This window comes from Peromyscus maniculatus, chromosome 21 (assembly GCF_049852395.1).
Source record: "Peromyscus maniculatus bairdii isolate BWxNUB_F1_BW_parent chromosome 21, HU_Pman_BW_mat_3.1, whole genome shotgun sequence".
Taxonomy (NCBI): Eukaryota; Metazoa; Chordata; class Mammalia; order Rodentia; family Cricetidae; genus Peromyscus; species Peromyscus maniculatus.
Genome location: NC_134872.1, coordinates 11,481,320 through 11,501,110, shown reverse-complemented (window position 1 = coordinate 11,501,110; position 19,791 = coordinate 11,481,320). Strand labels below are relative to the sequence as shown.

The following is a 19,791-nucleotide window of genomic DNA, read 5'->3' as shown; positions in this document are numbered from 1 at the left end:
GCACAGGTCCAGGTTTTTACTCAGGTGGCTGGTAGACACAGGAAGTTTAAGGAGATAGTATGGTTCCATCATGGGAAGCCTGGTAAGGATGTGGCTTGTGTTTGCTCCTAGTTACAGAAAGAATGGCAAATAGGTGACTTTAAAACTCTGGGATGACAGGGACTTCTGGGAAACCAGCTATCCCAGCTCCCCATAAAGCAGCAGTACAGACAGCAATGGATTTTCCGTCCTTCACAGCTCTTCCGATCCGCTGTGGTACATGAAGGCCTCCTGCAAACGAGGGTGAATTAATAAGGCTAGAAGAAAATGCACCATTCTCTTGTGGAACTCTCACAACCAAGTTTATTCCTGTGCCAAAAGGATGGTTTCTTCCCACTAGTAAGCAAGTAACCAGCTCTTGAGCAGCCAGTGCGGCCCTCTCACTGTCTACATGAAGTATGTCAGTTCCAATGGCTGAGGGTTCTGTCCCCAGGACAGCCTCATTTCAGTCAAGTCCAGGCCTCTGGAACTTCTGACAGGCCAGTTCCCAGTCAGAGTTCTCACAACCCCTCCTTACTCAGAGAGGTTCCCAGAACTCAGAGAAATCCTTTATTCACACTCACGGTTTCTTTTTAAATTTATTTTTGCATGTATGGGTATCTTGTCTGCATATATGTCTATGCACCATGTGTGAGCCTAGTGCCTATTGAGGCCAAAGAGGACATTGGATGCCCTGGAACTGGAGTTCATAGATATAAGCCACCATGTGAGTGCTGGGAATTGAACTCAAGTCCTCTGGAAGATCAGCCATAGCTCTTTACCACTGAGCCATCTAACCAGCTCCCAGTTTCTTTAAAACAAATTACAATTATTTATTTATGTGCATGTGTTTGTGTGTATATGTACATGCACATGCGCACACACATACATACACACACAAGCACTCGTACGGGCATATACAACACACACACACACACACACACACACACACACACACACACACACACACACACATCAGAGGACTACCGGTACTCAAACTCAGATTGTCAGGTTTGGCAGCAAGCATTTTTTGCCTACTGAGCCACCTTATCAGCCTTCCAATTCCTATAAAGAATAATTTGAAGGAAATAATCAAGCAGCCTGTAAACAGGTTCCTAGGGCAAGATCTGAAGGGTCCCGTGCATAAGAGCTTTGTACCTTAGGGCTCTGGAGTACACTCCTCCCAGCTCATGGATGAGTTTCCATTCACCTTCCAGATTACTGCCCTGGCAGCCCCTGTATTATTAGTCCCTGGAGTCCTTCAAAACACCACTCCCTGGAGATGTTCCTGTTCTTGGCATGGGCCAGGTCCTCAAGAGAACTGTGGACCATGTACCACTCAGGTAGATAGTTGGAACAGTGACAGCAGGCAGTGGGAGTGGAACCCAGTAGTGGCAGCAGATGGTGGTACAGGGGTTTGGTCATTAGTGACGCAGATCTTCCTGGGCTTCAGGAAATGAGAAGGACCCTCCCCAAACAGAACTATGTGTTGTAGTGTGATGGCCAATCTTGGTTGTCAACTTAACTACATCTGAAATGAACTAATTTCCAAGCAATTGAGCATGCCTGTGAGGGATCTCCTGGATTGGATCATTTGAGGTGGGAAGACCCACTCTCACTCTGGGCCACACCTTCTGATGGCAGCTCACATAAAAGGGCATGGAAGGAGGCCACGTTGGCTTTCTGCCTGCTTGTCCTCACCCTCACTGTTCATCTCTCCTGTTGCTGAGGTATTCCTTTGCTGGTATTAGAGCCCACTTCTTTAGGATTCTTCAGGATACACTGAAGACCAGCACTGAGCTCTCTAGTAATCCTCTGGGACTCCAGCACCAGATTGAGACTGCTGGACATCCAGCCTCATGGACTGAACACCTACCAGATTCTTGGCCTTTCTGTGAGGAGACAGCAATTGTCTGACAAGCAAGACTACAGCCTATAAACCACTCTAAGAAATCCCTTTAATATATAGGGGTTTATTCTATCAGTTCTGTTCTTCTAGAGAAGCCTGACTAATACACACTCTAAAAGCTGTCTACAGTGAGATATGCCAAGACCTATCTGTGTTTTACACACAAGCACAATGCTGTTTGCATATCTTTATCATGCGTTTTCTTTCTTTCTTTCTTTTTCTTCCAGCAACGCAACCCCTGCGGAAAGAACACAAGACTGCACCGCACTACCTTGTCAGGGAACCCCAGTACTTGACACCCCTGCCAGAAGTAATCCACTTCTTACCGAAGTAGCACAGCCTGCCTGCCAGCACTAGATGCAAAGCCCCCAGCACAGTGCCATGCCTATCTGAGAAGGGTACCTGTTATGAAGTAGATGTGGTAAGCAAGAGAAAGACTATTTTAGCCAAAAGCTTACATATTTATTTTCTTCAAATCTGGTTAAAAAAAAAAAATCAACACACCAAACTGCTGCCCAAATTAGCTCCCATCACCTGAATTAAAAGCAATATACAACTTCTACACTGCTGCTAGCATTTAGTCACAAAGAACCAGTAGGAGGAGACACACTCCACAATGCTGATACTGTATTATTCCAGCCTTTCGCTTTGCTTTCTCAGCACATGCTTTACCTAGCTCCTTGTGACCTGATTTTCTTGCATCTCTTTAAGAACAATTTATTTGTGCAAGGGATATAAATAACTCATTCCTCTAGAGCATGCTTACATTATATAGGAATCTTGCTGTTTCACATACATGACAGAATTAATGCAATGCTTTAATTGTGCAGCATGTTAAAAATAGGTGGTCATTAGTTGAGCTCAAAGTAGCAGCATGAACGTTTAGATCTTTTCAGATCCACTTCAGCTCTGGGATGCTCAGTGTCTCTCAGAAAACTCTGGTTACAGAGAAACTAACTTCCCATTGCTAATGGAGCTAAAAGATGGATCATCAGCAAAAATAAAATTCTACCCCCTGGCACATCAATGGTGAAGGTAACTGTGACTTTGTTTTTCCTACCTCCTGCCTGCCCATGACCCCCCAACACACAAATCAGCATCAGATGTAAAAACAACTACAACAAAAAACAAAACAAAACAAAACAAAACAAAACAACCCAGGGTTTCCTTTAAAGTTCTCAGTTTCTTTCTAGAACATTTGTAGGCACAGAAATGACAGATGGGACATTTCTTTGCACAAATTCAAAACCCAGTGGTCAGAAGCAAGCCCACTGATCTCCAGGGGCTGCAAGTTGTTCTGCTTTGCTCACATGTACACCCCCGGGAACTTCACCTACTCCCTTGACCCGAATGGCTACCCAAGGCTCTCCGCTGGCAGTGCAGGAGTGCTCAGCAGATGGCCCACACCGGAGCTGCCACACAGGTGCAGTGTCTCAGGGGTGTTCCTCAACACCAGCCTGCAAGTGAGGAAGCAGTGAAGCCACCGGCATGCGGGGCTACAGCCACAGAGCACCCTCTGCCTACCATAGTCCTCCCATCTTTCCTTACCTCCATACCAAGAAGAAAGTTTTAGCCTTCACATTCTAGAATGTGGCCACAGCTGAATTACTCTTCATACTAGTATTTTGGGGGTTTCGGCACCCCAACAGAAACAGATGCTAACTTAACTGATAATCAAAAACTAAACACCAGAAGAATTCAAGAGAACAGTAAGGAATGGTAAAAGGCCTTCATAAGACCTCTCCTAGTGCCAGGCACAAAGCACTGACTGACTTTATTAACAGTGATGAAGTCAGAGTCAGCCCCAAGGACAGCTGAAGGGACATGAGGTCCAAAGATGACTGTGGACACAGAAAGACCAGAGTGAACTCAGGGTAGCAATCTGTGCTGGGAATTATTCAGTGAAATGCATTTCAAAGGCAAGCCAAAGGACTTAATTAAACTTTGTTTCTTTCTTTCTTTTTTTTTTTTTTAAAGACAGGGCTTTGCTATGTATCCCAGGCTGCCCTTGAACTCTTAATCTTCCTGCCTCAGCCTCCTGAGGGCTTGGAATTCAGACCTCTGCCACCACACCTGGCACAAAAGTCATCTTCTGTCAGATTTTATGAGATTTTAAAAGGGTTTTACTTACCTTGAAATTTGTTTAGTTTTTATTTTGGCTCAAATCCTGAGGCCAAACTCCTTCAGGACAAGGAAAGTGAGATCACGCTCGGCGGCACTAGAACAGCAAGGGTGATGCTGCACTGGGCTGGTGTGTTCCTTTAGTCGTCACACCTGGAGTCCTCCATGTCCAGCTTGACAAACCCCAATCTGAAATAAAAGATTCAATTATTCGGTACTTATTTAACTCAAGGTTAAAGGCTTTTCACTAGTTTAGAAATGAACTCTAACCATATTCTTGTTTGTAGGCTGGCCTTGAACCTGAGATCTTGCATCCACCTCCCCAGAGCTGAGATTGCTTACAGGCATGTGGCGTTGACTCGATACTCCGAATTTTAAAAGTCTTCTTCCTACATGCAAGCTTATGCCATTTTAAACAAGTTCTTAGGAATTTTTAAAGGGGATCCACAGTCACCAGTCAGGCCTTGGTTCACCTGCCCACCACCAGTCAGTGCACGTGTTACAACCACACGTAAATCTTGCTGGCCCAACAGAACACCAGGGTGAGAAAGGAAGGAGGTCTCAGGTAAAACCTGTTCTCTTTAAAATAAAATGCATACATCCATTATGCATGCAAATACACGTGTGTGAGATTACAGACACAGGAATCATGTGCCCAGCCCTCACCTCGGCCCTGCTTCTGCAGACTGACTGTGAAACAGTATCTGTAGCCCATTTCTCCTCAGTGTGTTTTCAACTAGTAAACTGTTAAGGGTACTTTACCACATAATAGACTCAGGACCTTCCCCTACAGAGCTGCTCCTAGACATCTGGGGAGCTATGTTTGGAGGTGACTAGGCTTTTAAGTAGATCCTCCCTAGGAGCAAAACTGAAGTGTGTGTTGTGCAATACAGTTCCTAACTCTCCCAAGGGCTGCCCACCACCAGGGCACTGCTGTAGGCCCCCTGATGGGGAAAGGGAGGGAAAGACTGCCTACAAGTCTCCCTGCTGTGTCTCCCACAGCCCCACACTACACCTCCAAAGTCAACAGCTTCCTCACAGATGCTTTACTGACCCAAGACTGGGGGTCACAGAGCCATCCAACCCAGCACAGAGGCATCTGGGCTCCGTGCCCAGAACTGCTCCTTCTTCACCTCCCCATGCCTGGGCACAAGATCCCAGTTATGATGACCATAAACACGGCGCTGTTTTATGTGCCATATATTTTAAGATACATTGTCAGGCACCAAGTGCTAGTAAAATAAAATTATTACTTCAAATTATGGCAACATTAAACATATAATTTCACCTCCAAAATTTTTAAAAGTTAAGTAAAATTAACAAATCCCAAGAAAATGACAGACTTACAAAGACTTCAGAAGAAACAGAATACCTGACTAAACTACATATGTGAAAGAATCAGAAAACAACAAACTTCATTCCTAGACGACTACTCCAGAAAGTTTACCACATCTGTCAAGATAATGAAAAGGGAAAGGACTAGTCAGTCCCATGCAAACAGATGTACAAGCTCTAAATAAGAGCTAAGCAAATTCAACCCAACAAGGTGGGTTAAGGTGTGGCGGCACAGATGTAAAAGTCAGTTATAGTGATCTACCAGGTTAACCGCATAGGAGAAACATGAGAGAGACATGATGACGCTACCGCCTAAAGTTTCCTCCCAGGCAAGCCAAACCATAAGCTCACGGGTGCATGCTTACATGGAAAACTGAGGATAAAGCCAAGACAGGGAAACACATGAACTATGAATCAAAGGCTGAGGGGCCCCCAACTGGATCAGGCCCTCTGAATAGGTGAGACAGTTGATTGGCTTGATCTGTTTGGGAGGCATCTAGGCAGTGGTACCAGGTCCTGTGCTCAGTGCATGAGTTGGCTGTTTGAAACCTAGGGCTTATGCAGGGACGCTTGGCTCAGTCTGGGAGGAAGGGACTGGACCTGCCTGGACTGAGTCTACCAGGTCGATCTCAGTCCTTGGGGGAGGCTTTGCTCTGGAGGAGGTGGGAATGGTGGGTGGGCTGGGGGGAAGAGAAGGGGGGCAGGAGGAGGGAGAACAAGGGAATCCATGGCTGATATGTAGAACTGAATGGTATTGTAAAATAAAATAAAATGGAAAAAAAAGCCAAGACAGAATTTCAAAGTATAGTGTAGAAGGAATCTACCAGTGTGTGAGGGATGGTGCCATCAAAAAGCAACATGGAGCAGACTGAGTGCCAATGTCCATCTAGTTTAAGCTGGTATTAACAAGTATTAGAAAAATGTCTCCAACAACAACTGGTTTACAGAGCACTACCTGCAGCTGCTACAGGGCTAGCTAATGGCCACTTGTTGGATACTGCCACAGATGACCACCTATAGCATAGAAAAGAATAGAGGACCCCTCGTGCAGGTCAGGGATGAGGGATGTGAGCCAGCATGAAGGCAGCTGGAGACTCCATATTCCTCAGAAGGGAAAAGAGACACCGAGGAGGGAGACAGGGACTAGGGTGCAGACAAGCACATACACATGTAGTAGGCAGAGTTGTGACTCTTAGGCCCGTACAGGTATGTGTGTGTGACTGAGAGAACAGGCAACCCTCAGGGTGGAGGCAGAGACAGATGCACTGACGGACACTCCCAGGAACCAGTGCTCCCGCCACTTCTGGAGCTCCTCTTGGTGGCTCTTTGAAGTCTCAGAAGGCCCTTCTCTGACAAGTAGCTCCAGGCTCACCAAGCTGGAAGGTGACTTAGACACTGATGCCAGGGGAGGCTGATACCAACAGCAATACAGTACAAATTGTATTAGCATGAATTTATCACTCTAGCACTTGATAGATTGGCTGTGCCAGTAATAATCATATTGATTAAATGAAACAATTACATTTTCTCTTAAAGTGATATTTATCATTATAATTTAATCAGACTACGGAAGTAAGGACTTTGCTCTGCCAAACACTAAATACTCTGATTTTCTACCTTGCAAAGCCATGAAACCAACACCATTATATGAGCGTGGGGCTAAACAGTGAGCTCACTGGCAGAGCCACGGTGTTTCCAGATAGCTGTTACCCCAGGACTATATAGGCACAACAAGCTCAGCTGATAAGCAACAAAGATAGAATCGCCAGGCCCTAGAAGGACACTGTGACCAAGAAGCAACCTCCCTACTATATGAGAACAGCTTCATGTGGAATGCTAACATGGTCCTCAGAACTGGCAGCCATCAGAGGAGGACTGAAGGTCCACAGGTCCAGAGAAGAGGGGTTGTCACCCAGGGAGACAGAGAAAGGACACAGATGCTACCTCGGCTGACATGGGACTGTCCGGGTACTATAAGAGGAAGGGTAAGGTAGAAGGCCCCCAAGCAGGTATAGGAGAGAGAGAGATCCTGTCTGTTTTCAGGAAGACCACCAGCCCAGTCAGCAACAAGAACTGTGCCTGAAGAGTGTGAGCTGGAAGCTGGAAGTACTAGCTGGAAGTACCAGGAGACTCTGTCAGAGGAATCAGTGACCAGCACCCAGCAGAAAAGAAAGCCCAAAGTTGGCAACCACTCCTGGGATCGTGGTTCAAAAGGAACAGGTGGTATTTTCAATAAGCAATGCGAGAAAATCAAAAGGAAAGAGAAATTTTAGAAGCTTCCTGGATTGCTTTAAAGTAGGAAGCCAGTGAACTACAGTCCATGGCCATTTGCATCTCAATAAGGACAGGACACCACACCTAGCATACAGCCCAGGACAAGGGCCCTGCTAGTTCATACACATGGTCAAACCTAAGAATGACAGTCTTTTATGGAGGGACACTAGCAGCTGAGCTAGCTCACTAGTCCACCGAAGGATGTTCTGAAACAGGACAAAAGTATATTCTGTTCTAAGATTTCGTGCCAGTTTGGGTTTAATTTAACCTTTTTTCCCCCTCTGACACAGACTTAAGTTTTAATTGGAGTATAAGTTTGTATCATAGTCAAGAAATCTGATTCATCTCAGTTCTGAAGACCCAATTAAGCCAGCATCCTTTAATGACACTGGCATGACCACTCAGACTCCAAGCATCGGCTGGTTTTTCCTTGATTCTCTATATTTTACTGAACATACCAAAGGAAAAGTATTTTGTCATTTGCTTTACTGACTACAGTAAACAAATTTTATGTTCTTAGCAAGTGGCGACCTATTTTCCTTATAACATCCTAAGGACAGACTATGAAAATAAAAGGGCTCACAGCATATACAAAGCTCCACCTACACAAGTCTCCTGGGAAATGCAGGGGCACTACATGGCCCACAAAGCCTGGCTGCCTAGCAGGGACAAACAAGGGTCAGCAAAGGCTAGGGCAGATCTGGAGGTATCACCATCTTCCCTGGGTCTCGGGATCTCAATCGTGATAATACTGTTCACTTTCAAATATGTGTAGGGTTTCTTTTGTCAATTCTGCCTCCATGACATTTTTTAACAACACCCCCACCCACCCAAACCCCCGTAGACAGGATCTCATACAGCCCACACTGGCCTCAAATTTAGTATGCAGCCACAAATGACTTTAAATTTCTGATCCTTTTGCCTCCATATTTTGAGAACGGAGATTACAGGTGTGTGCACCAAGCCTGGTTTATGTGGTACTGGGAATCAATCACAGAGCTTCATATATGTTGGGCACTTAAGCACTCTATCAATTGAACTACAGGCCCAGTCCTCATCTTGTATTTCTTAAGTGAATTAGTGAGCATTTTTGGAAATACTTTTATGACCTGAGAGAAAATACTATTTCAAGCTTCCGGCAATCTAATGCTCCATGTGAAATTAAAGCCTGTTGCAAATATTAAAAAGGGCTCATTAAACAAATGGGGTTTCCCCCTATCTGACTGCTTTATGATCAATTTGAGAGGAATCTAATGATCCTAATACCACGGATGAGCTCTGTATTTCCAGAGCTGGAGCCAGAGGAAAGAAAGACACGGAAAGAGATAAACAGAAAAACAACAGAGACAGACAGAGCCCAAGAAGCAAGGAGCAAGCCAGCAAGCCAGCGTGGGTGCTGGCCTCACGCTGAGGCACGGAGTGGAGGTGGTGAGTGAGAGAGAAGCTGGCTGACAACTTTCTCCTCAGGTCCACCCTCTTGGGAGAACTGTCCACCCCTGGGCCAGATATATCCAAGCACACTAAAGGCGCGGGGGCTCAGGCTCCACGAGGAGGGCCTCTGTCATGGTCAGGTGCTCACACCCTGGCAGACTCGGTTTGTTTGGGCCCTGGGAAGGAATAAATATCATCTTACTGGGTGGGCCTTGAGGACTTTCTACATTATTGATGAAGGGTTACTGGGGGTGAGGTTTTCTTTGTCACTAAAAGGGATGATCAGCTACATCATATTCACTGCAGTTTTTTTCTTGCCTTTAGGGAATTATTTTTATAACTTGAGAGGGAAGGTACTTTCACCCAGTTACAGCTGACAAACCAGTGAAGGCAAGGGGTTGAAGTCAGGGTGGAGCACATGCAGACACACCGAGTAACAGATTCCTGCCGCACCAACAGGACGTCACACACCCTCCTGATGCTGTGTTAGCACCAGTGACCTCAGGCCCCCAGATGACACACTGCTTCTGGATGTGTCTGTGAGGGTTTTCACAGATGTTGGCATGTGGACGTCAGTAGACTGTCCTCTATGTGCCAAGCATCACCTGACTCACTGGAAGTCTGGGCAGAACCAAAGCAGAGGTAAGAGGACTCTGCCCCCTTCTACCTCCCTGCATGGTTGACCCAGGTCATCTCTGGGCCTAGAGCTAGGATTCATAACACTGTTCCCCAATTTCAGTCTTCCCAACTCAGACTGAATTACACTGCAGCTTTCTCAGGGGTTCAGCTCACAGAGACAGGCTAGGGGATTCCCAGCCTCCCTGATTATACCTATCAATCTCTTTCTTTGGCTTGTTCACTTTCTGTTGCATGACATAGAAGGATGAAGAAAATTAAAAACAGAAGCAAGAATACACCCCACTAGCTCTATTTCTCCAGACAACACTGAGTGATATACCAGCAGACACAACTTTGTTAAATGGACCTGTCAACTCACTCCAAGGAAACTTGGAATGGATTAGTTTGTTTTTTTGTCTTTTTTTGTTTGTTTGTTTATTTTTGTTTTTTTTGTTTGTTTGGTTTTGTTTTGTTTTTTTTCCCCCGAGACAGGGTTTCTCTGTGTAGTTTTGGTGCCTGTCCTGGATCTCACTCTGTAGACCAGGCTGGCCTTGAACTCACAGAGATCCGCCTGGCTCTGCCTCCCAAGTGCTGAGATTAAAGGCATATGCCACCGCCACTTGGAATGTATTGTTTAAAAGAACAAATAAAGCCCAGAGAGATGGCAAACCTGAGTTTGATCCCTGCAGGCCACAGAAAGGTGGTTGGAGGAAAGGACTCTCCAAAGTTGTCCTCTGACCTCCACATGTGTGCCACAGCACACGCACACACCTCCCATCATACACGGGATGATAATGAGGAGGAGGAGGAAAATACCATGGCTAAGAACTTCTATGAAGAAACTCAATAGACATACACAAGAAGGGGTGTGAAAAAGAAGAATTAAACAAGTAGAATTGTAAATTCAATGAGTTTTCTATAACAGAAAGCATAAAACAAAATCTGAGACCTGTTTTTAGTCAAGTAGAGCAGGAAAAAAGGTGGTCAGAAATCCTGATGGTGGCCAGGAGGGCCAATAAACCAGTCTTGGGTTGGTGGGTAGCAAAACAAGCAATAAATTTAAAGTCCAGTAAAGAATGTAAGGACTGTAATAAGAACAGCCACCAGCTTTACTTCTACATACCTACAACTTCACCTCCATATAACCATCTCCACACACCCACCAACTTTACTTCCCCCCACCAACTTCACCTCCACATACCCAAAACATCACTTCCTCTGCACACCAGCTTCAGCTCCACACTCCCTCACCACATCTCCTCAAACCACAACTTCACACCACAAACCACAACTTCACCTCTATACACCACAACTTCACCTCCACACACCTCAACTTCACCTCCACACACCACAACTTCACCTCTATACACCACAACTTCACCTCCACACACCACAACTTCACCTCCACACACCACAACTTCACACCACAAACCACAAAACACAACTTCCTGCCGATATACTCACAACTTGACCTCCCAATACCCGAGGTTCCACCAACTTCTCTTAACAAGACTCAAGCCTACCAACCAATTCTCTTGACTAAAATCCTAAGAATGTGATCTTTTTATATAAGTAATGTTATACTTTTGAAGTATTTGGTAAATCAATATAAGAAGTATCATTTTACATGTGCAACACTGTATCTAACATCTAAACATGGAGGTCAGCTGCCTACCCGGGAAAGACCTATCATTCATTACATTACTACTGAAAGGAATTCTCAGATCTGCATCTTGCTCCTCCAGGATGCACTGAAGTTTTTAATCACAGACCACAGAGGGCACAGAGGGCCAGAGAAAAGCTCACAGAAGGAGGCAGGTGAGGACTGTGTTTGCATGAGGCCAACCAAGCACTGAAACTGCCCTCCCACCAACCCAGCTCCAGAGTCCAACCCCGGCCAAGCACCGAAGAATTCTTGATTTCCTCCTCCTCTATAAAACAGAGTAGCAGCAGCACTTCTCCAGGGCTGTTGAGGGGCTGTGCTCATGTGAAGAACACCCCGTGATATGGAAGGGCAAACAGGGTACTGCAGCTGTGTCTATCTACACCACCTGTCAAAACCTGCTTGAGGAAGTATCCCAGAGACAAGACAGACGTCAGGTCCGGGGTCAGAGTAAGCCAGGCTCAGCTATGCTGGGGCCTTCAACAAGCATCGCTGATGTATACAAAATCACTCTAACCCCACAGATCAGAGGCCATAAATTATGTGACTAGATACCCAAGAAGATTCCGCTGTACCTACAGTGCCAAACTTCAGGAGTACACTGACACTTGGCAGAAGAAAAAGCACAACTTCTTTGGGAAAACTCATCGTCACTGAAAGCCACCAAGATTCACACAAGACACTGTCAAAGGAGAACAGACCTTACTAGGAAAATAGGTATGAGGAAGAACAGCAGCAGCAAGACATTCAAGGCAGAGCCTCAGCAGACATAAAATAATGGTTCATAGAAACAGGTGAAAATATGAAAACAGAATGACCAACTGGACTTGAGGGAGGGAAAAAAAAACCAACCTTCCAGAAATAAAAAATACAATGACTATAATTGTAAATTTGATGGACAGGTTTTAACAATGTATCAGACCTAAAAGAGGAAAAAGTAAACAGAGGAGAACGGGAGGTATGATCTAGAATGCACTGTAGAAGTATACAGAAAACACAAGACACTGGGGGCCTAAGGTCTAACAGAATAGGTGCCTACCATCTTAGTCACCTTTTTGTTATGATAACAAATACCTGAGGCTCTGTTGTGGAGGCTCTAGCTCCTGACTGACTGCCCTGAAGCAATGATGAGGCGTCATTATCACAGGAGTACATGGGAGAGCAAAACCACTCACCTCATAGCAAGGATGCTAACAGAGGGCAAGGAAAGAATGAGCCTTCTATAATCCCCTCCCCAGTAACCTAAGACACGGCTGTAAGGCCCCACTTCCTAAAGGTGCTATCACCTTCTCATAGCACTTTCCTTGGGACCAAAACTCTAGCACAGGATACCTGGGGGGCAGGGAGGGGCGGGGGGGGGGGCAGTAAGCACTCTCAATTCAAATTCTAGAAGGCAGAGAAAACACAAGTAACTACAAACCTGGACCAGGAACAGGGAACTGAGACAAAGCAGTAAAAGCCGTAAAGATGCATTGGGGATTGGGGAGCGTACAAGATTCTAAATATATGTAGCCAACACAATCTTTTCACAATGAGGACAAATAAAGGTGTTTCAGACAAACTGCTCTGGGACAATTTGCCACCAAAGAAAGTCTTAGGGGAGACACTGCAGAAGTAATGTGATCCTAATGAGAATACATAGCATAGAAGACTGAAAAAGAAAGAAGCTATGTGTGGAGACACCAACAAATGGGGGGGGAAAAGTTTCACATAAGCCCTTCCAGCAAGTAAACAGGACTATGTCCCAGTCTTCACGAGGCCAGTGTAACCCTGCTCCAGATACCACAAATCAGTAGCCAGTGTCTCTTATGAACATAAACACAAGAGTCATGAGAAATTTTAATCCAGCAATACATAAAAGACAGAACATCACAGCAAGCTGGATGCATGCCCACCAGGAACACACAGTTAGCTTTAACATTCAGAAATAAATTAAGGAGGTGTGTTAGCGTGATATTTCTACTCAAGTATTCATCAAGGGAGCCCTTAAAAATTCAAATTGGTGTTGACATAACTTTCTAACATACAATAAATCTGACAGTTTTCAAAAGGAAGCAAGAAAGAGGGAGGAGGAAGGAAGGAGAAAAGCACAGAAGATAAATAACTAAGTTGATATAATGAAGATAATGCTCTTGTTAATAATAAAAATGAAGGCTAAGTATACCCAAGCCTCCTCATATCCCTCCTCTGGGGGAGGACAACAAAGCTGAAAGGCACAGCAGAGTACCTGGGGGCTGTCCTAGGAGACATTAAGTCATTACAACAGAGCTGAGGGGAGGCAGGAGCGAGACATCTGACTCTGGTCCCTGGAAGACCTCAGGATAGTTCTGTTATTCTATTCTAGCAAGAGCAGGTGTTCTTGGTTAAAAGGTAGTTCACCGGTGAGCTTCTGGAAGCTGTGAAAACTGTAGTCACAGAGTGGTGCACTTAACCTGGCTTAAAGAGTGGGAACACAGCTCAGTGACAGAGCATTCAGTGACAGTTCCAGCATTCACATGACTCTGAGTATCATCTCGAGTCTGTATGAGAAAGGAAGAAAATGAACTCAAAAGTTCCATACCACCAAAGCTCAGACCTGCACACTGACATGCAGTGTAGTACAAAGTAAGTCCAAGGGCATTGAACATATCCCAAACCCAGGTTCCCTGTAGTGCAAACAATGAAACTTCATAGCCTCTCTCTTAACACAACTAAAGTTAGCCAAGGGTAATAACCTATGAAGTGACTTTACACAAGTCTAATTCATTACAAGAAGTATGGCTCTCATGTAAAGCTAGCTGTGAAGCTCACGCAAAGGATGTCTGCTTATCAAAACCAGGTTTAATTTATCTAGACATCCACTAGTAACTATAACTAGCTTTTGTTTTGTTTTTTGAGACAGGGTTTCTCTGTGTAACAGTGCTGGCTGACCTGGAACTCACTTTGTAGACCAGGCTGGCCTTGAACTCACAGAGATCTGCCTGCCTCTGCCTCCCAAGTGTTTGGATTAAAGGTGTGCGCCACCACCACCCAGGTATACCTAGCTATTATAATCACAGACTTGCTTTTGTATAATCATTTCCATATTAGGTTTGCACAAGTTATTTTACAGAGCCTTTGAACCATAATTATTCAATAACTTCTCCATCTGGAAGGCCACTTTCATCTTTTTTCCTATAAAACAGATGTTTATAATTTCTCTAACTTGCTAAGGTTGTGACATCTTATCTGCTGGGAATTGTGCTGACTAAGAAAGATGACAGGGAATTCTACTTGTGATGATCCAGACAAGTATAAGAAAATCACCCATCCATTTTCCAGTTTATGAAAAGTACTTATATAATGAAAAATGACGTGTAAAGGCACACCATGTCTTACATACAAGCTACCGATTAGCTCGCTGGAACTGGCTTCATCTAATTTCTTCCCAGTCCCTCAACAACACTGAGCTGTTTCCACTAGAGAGCAAGATCAACCCCTGTGGAAGGGGCTGAGGTATGGAACCCTGCATTCTCCAGGAGTGATCTAAAAGGCTTTTGATTCAAGTGTTGATGAAGTTTTCATTTCCTTCCCATTCAGTCCACTTGATGGTCACAATGTCAGAAAGCGTCCTTTATGGCATTAAGTGAACCATGGTGGGGCTGACAATTACAAAAGGAACTTGATGATGAATAAGAAAACTTGCCAAAGTCCCGAAAGCACGAGCAGACAGAAGCAGGGTGACCTGACAGAGCAAACTGTGGCGTGAGACCACGGAGGGAAAGGGGTCTTCTCAAGCAGTTAGACATGAGATGGATGTGGAAACCTTAAAATTAGAAAGTCAAAGGATTTCCAAGGCAGATCTAACCACTGATACCAAGGTCTAAAAAAAAAAGAAGTCAGTTGGGTGATGGGGGTGAGAAGAAATCAAAATGTCAGTGTGCAGGGATGGGAAGAGATTCCCCTGCAATAGAACAAGCTTGATATCCAATTTCTCATCTGCCACATCAGACGCTGGAAATAATAGAGAGTACTAAGTTCAGAGGGAAAGTGATACAAACCCTGAATTCCAGATCCAGTCAGAGGATCAATCAACTGTTAGAACACAATAATTACATGTTTGAACACTGGGTAAGAACTCAAGAAGCCTGTCAGTCATGATTCCACAAAGCAGCCGATTAAGGAGGGGCTCCAGCAAAACAAAAATAGAACCCAAGGAACAGACATCATAAGATAGAGAAGCCATGGCAACAGAAGCTGCCAGAAGCAGCATGGAAACCTACAAGACAGAGTTTCCATGTGAACCTTCTTTGATTGGCAAGAGCTCTGTGCTTCAGAATTACACTTCATTCTATTTGGTTCTAAAGCAAAATATATTTACGTTATAAGAATGCTGCAAATGTTGCTTCTCTTATAGTAAAATTTTAGATTAAAAAAAAAACTGTAGAAAAGGCGCAGAGAGCCTAAATATAGATGAGAAGCAGCCTACAAGTATTTCAGACTTTGTCAATATAAATCTAAAATCATAACTCATAACAGTGGAGATCTGGAGACTGACAACTGCCCACAGGATTCAGCCACAGAAATACTAACCACAGTGACCATGAGAAAAACTTCAGAGAAAAAACACAAAGGGGCACATGCATGAGGAGCTCAGGGGTCAACCTTGGGTGTTATTCCTCAGACACCATCAATCTTGGTTTTTTGAGACAGGGTCTCTCATTGACCTGGAACTCATTGATTAGGCTAAGCTGGCTAGACAGGGCGTCCCAGGTTGTCTGTCTAGATCTATATCACACTGGCTTTTTGTTTGGGTTTTTGGTTTTTGTTTTTTTGTTTTGAGACAGAGTCTCTCTATATTGCTCTGGCTGTCCTGGAACTTGCTCTGTAGACCAGGCTGGCCCCGAACTCAGAGACCCACCTGTCTCTGCCTCTGGAGTGCTAGGACTAAAGGTGTGTACTACCACCAACCCCCACCCCCAGCTTCAAACTACCTTTTAAAAATGTGGAACAAAACTAGGGAACAAACCTGTTAAAAATGTTTTGGATTTATGTATTTTATGTGTACAAGTGTTTTGTCTGCATGTATGTTTATACACCATGTGCATGGCCTGATACCTGCAGAGGTCAGAAAAGAGTATCAGATCCCATGGAACTGCAGTTACAGACAGTTATAACCTGCCATGCGGGTACTGGGAAACAAACCCAGGTCCTCTGCAAAAACAAGTAATCTAAACCACCCTCTCCAGTCCCAACAAATCTTCTTAAACTTAATTTTTATAACTGTTTGTTACTGGAATGCTGTTGTGTAGCTGCTTCCTCAGGATTCACACATTCTTTCCCAGAAGGAAGACAGGGCTCAGGAGGTCCATGAAACAATTAAGAAACTCGCAAGATTCCCATGTCCCACTCCAGGGTTATATGAATAAGTTGCTTGTAGGGAGCAGACACCAGTGGTGTAGTTGCCTGGGAACTCCAATGAGGCAGCTTTCATGAGACATCACACATGCTGGCGTGGGATTTTTTGATGCTCTAGTCATCCATGTTCCTATAAGCAACCCCAATAAGCTAACTGACACACCAGGCTAGACTTGAGTGGTTTCTTTGGTCTATCATTGACTTATTTGGGGTAAAAAGAAACAGACTCTCCCAAAAAAGTCATGCAACAGATGTGGATTTTACTACTTGCTGGTATCACTTTGGGTTTTTAATGACTAAATAGAGACTCATTAACAGAAAGGACTTGTTGAATAGCTTAGTGTGCAGACTGAGTACATGGCCGCTGCAAGGTATGGTTAATGGGAAGGTTTTTATTGAAGATATGAGGGAGAGAACAGCCAGAGGCATCTGGAAGAGTCCAGAACAGAGAGAGAAAGCAGTAGACTGAACATAGCCAGCAGACTGGGCCTCACCAGAAGAGGGAATGGGGAGAAAGAGAAGAAGACAAAGAGAGAAGAGGACCAGGAGAGAGGGGGAAAAGAGAGAGCGTAGCTGAAATAGCAGAGTTAAAAGGACAATGAGAAGCTGGGGGAGAGAAGCCCATGAGCTAGGGGAGTTTATGGTAGGGGAAAAGGTGAGAAGATCTAGGCACCTAACACACTGAGGGAGCCTGGGGCCCAGCCTGGACACGAATAGTACCACAGATAGCCGTTCGTCCCTTCTGACAGTGAGAAGGGACTGGATCCTTTGTTAGAGGGAAGGGGCGCCAACATTTGAAGAGTAGAGTTTCCTTTGGACCCGACACTTAGCACACTCTGTACAACACAGCACAGAATAATGTGCTCTCATCCTTAGAAGATGATGGGACATATTGTGAGCAATGAATGGTTGGGTGGTATCATCATGGTGCAAACTCTGCATCTACATCTAAGTCTAGATGGCACAGCTCACCACACACTGAAGCTGCATGGTGTGTACATGTGGCCATTGCTCCAAGAGCTGTGATGAACAAAATGAGACTACATCAAGCATAAGAAGAAATGATGTAATGAGAGACGCAGTAGAATGAGGCTGTTCCAGGTACAACATGGCATACTCCTTTCTAGTAAGTTTTCTTTGTTTGGATGACAGAATACACTCTGAAATAGCAACAAGATATAGTTAAACAAATACATAAACTAAAACCACAGTCAATGATGTCCAACTGTATGTGCTGTACTTTCAGGCAACGGCAGCAGGATAGGTCTGCAGACACCCATACCACCACACACTTGAGTAACAAGTACATTACAGCATTACTATAACTACAAGGCAATAGAGATTTTTCAGCTCTCATATAATCTTAGGTTCTGCAATCATACAGCCTCTGACCAAGAAGTTGCTGCCTGACTACATTTGAAATCAGAAGAACTTTTCAAGAAGAATTTTTCACTGTACAAGAAAAAGGTAAAATGTAACAGTTCCATGAAGAAGAGGGAACTTTCTACAGACCACATCATGGTGTAAAGAGCAAATGGATGTGATGGGGAAAATATCTTAAAAGAAACCAGAAATGCAGGAAGTTTTCCCTAAAAGACTCCATAGTGGAAGCAAAGGGAGACACCCTGCGGGACAGAGCTCCTCTAAGCACAGGTTGTAGGCCCTTCCCAGGCTGGCCAGATAGAGATCAAAGGTCTGGGGCAAAGTCAATCTTAGGAACAATCCTGACACAGTAATCCAGGAGAGAGCACTCTGTGGGCTGTAAAGGGAAAGGGCCTATGGTGACAACTACAAGTTGTTTACATAGGCTAGCTGCAGTGACAGCAGGGGCTGGAGTTAAAAGGAAGATTGGGGGTTTAAAAGCAAAGCATGAAACAGTAAGAAAAATAAGAGGGCATGTAGCTAGGTATAAGATAACCAGACTAGAGAGATTAGACACAGGATGGGCTTAGAGCCAATGATGGCAAAGGAACAGCTGTAAGGCATTGCTATCCCTACTTACAGCCTTGATTCTAACATAGCTAACTGTAGTAGACTGGACTGGAAGGAAGGATGTCTTCTAACATGAAGCTTCCACCTACAGGACCACCCCAGATCACCTTTAGATGAAAAGCTAAATATGAATCAAGAAAGACTGCAGCTAGAGCTTGGTGATTGCGACAGAATAAATCTTATGCCATGAAAGAGCTGCAAGCTGTTCGTTCACATAAATGTGAGAACTAAGAAAGTTTAGTGTAATTAACAGCATTTGAGACACTTCAGGGTAAGAGGGTGGTTAACACTGGCCCACTGACTAACAGCTACGAGTCAAGATGAGCAAGTAACTAACAAAAACACATGTCAGAAGTGGACAGGGGTTTTCAGTCATCTCTGACTGGGTAGACAGCACATGAACAGGGCATAATCATCTCCCTGGTTGGGCCAGGAGGACATGCACAAATTATGTGGGTCTGCCATTGGCTTGGTCCATGATAGCCCAGAGCGAAATAATTTCACAGTAGTTACCTGAGCCTATGTCTGGTTTCTGCCATATTCCCACAAACACTACAGACAAGAAGTTAAGCCTTTCTTCCCCTCTCTTAGAAGTACTTCCTACTCTGTTTCCTTTATTTTTCTTTAAATTACTACTTTCTCTCTGTTTCCCACTTAAATCTTTATAAATCTTAATAAAGCTTGCTCCTGTTTTGCATATGCACAGGAGAGTTGTCTTTAATTTTCACTAATAAGAGACAATGAACTTCGAGCCCCTGTTGCAGGTTGATCTTTGATGACTCTTCAGTGTCTCACATCTTAGGACCATTATGTGCAACTGAGCCCAAAGAGGCCTCAATAGGATAAGACAAGCTCAAATAAATAGATGATCCTGTCACTGACCCTGACAACTTTTCTCCTGGGGACAGTGACAGATGTAGGGAATGATATCTTCTCCCATTGCCCCCTTTCATGAGGTGCTGAGATAAAATAGAGCCCCATTTTTGCTAGGCAAGTGTCACACCTCTCAAAGAACACCCCAGTTATTGATGGCATTTTAATTGGCATCTCCCCA

The 19,791-nt window shown here is 44.4% G+C and overlaps 1 protein-coding gene across 9 annotated transcripts in view; it reads right to left on the bottom strand.

The window, feature by feature from the left end:
• Adarb1 (adenosine deaminase RNA specific B1) overlaps nt 1–19,791 on the bottom strand; it is a 129,660-nt gene that overhangs the window by 65,654 nt on the left and 44,215 nt on the right. For all 9 annotated transcript variants that reach the window (XR_013046906.1, XM_076558560.1, XM_076558559.1 and 6 more), the window contains one exon: nt 4,059–4,237. The gene's annotated coding sequence lies outside the window, so the exon portion shown is untranslated. The remainder of the gene's footprint in view (nt 1–4,058; nt 4,238–19,791) is intronic.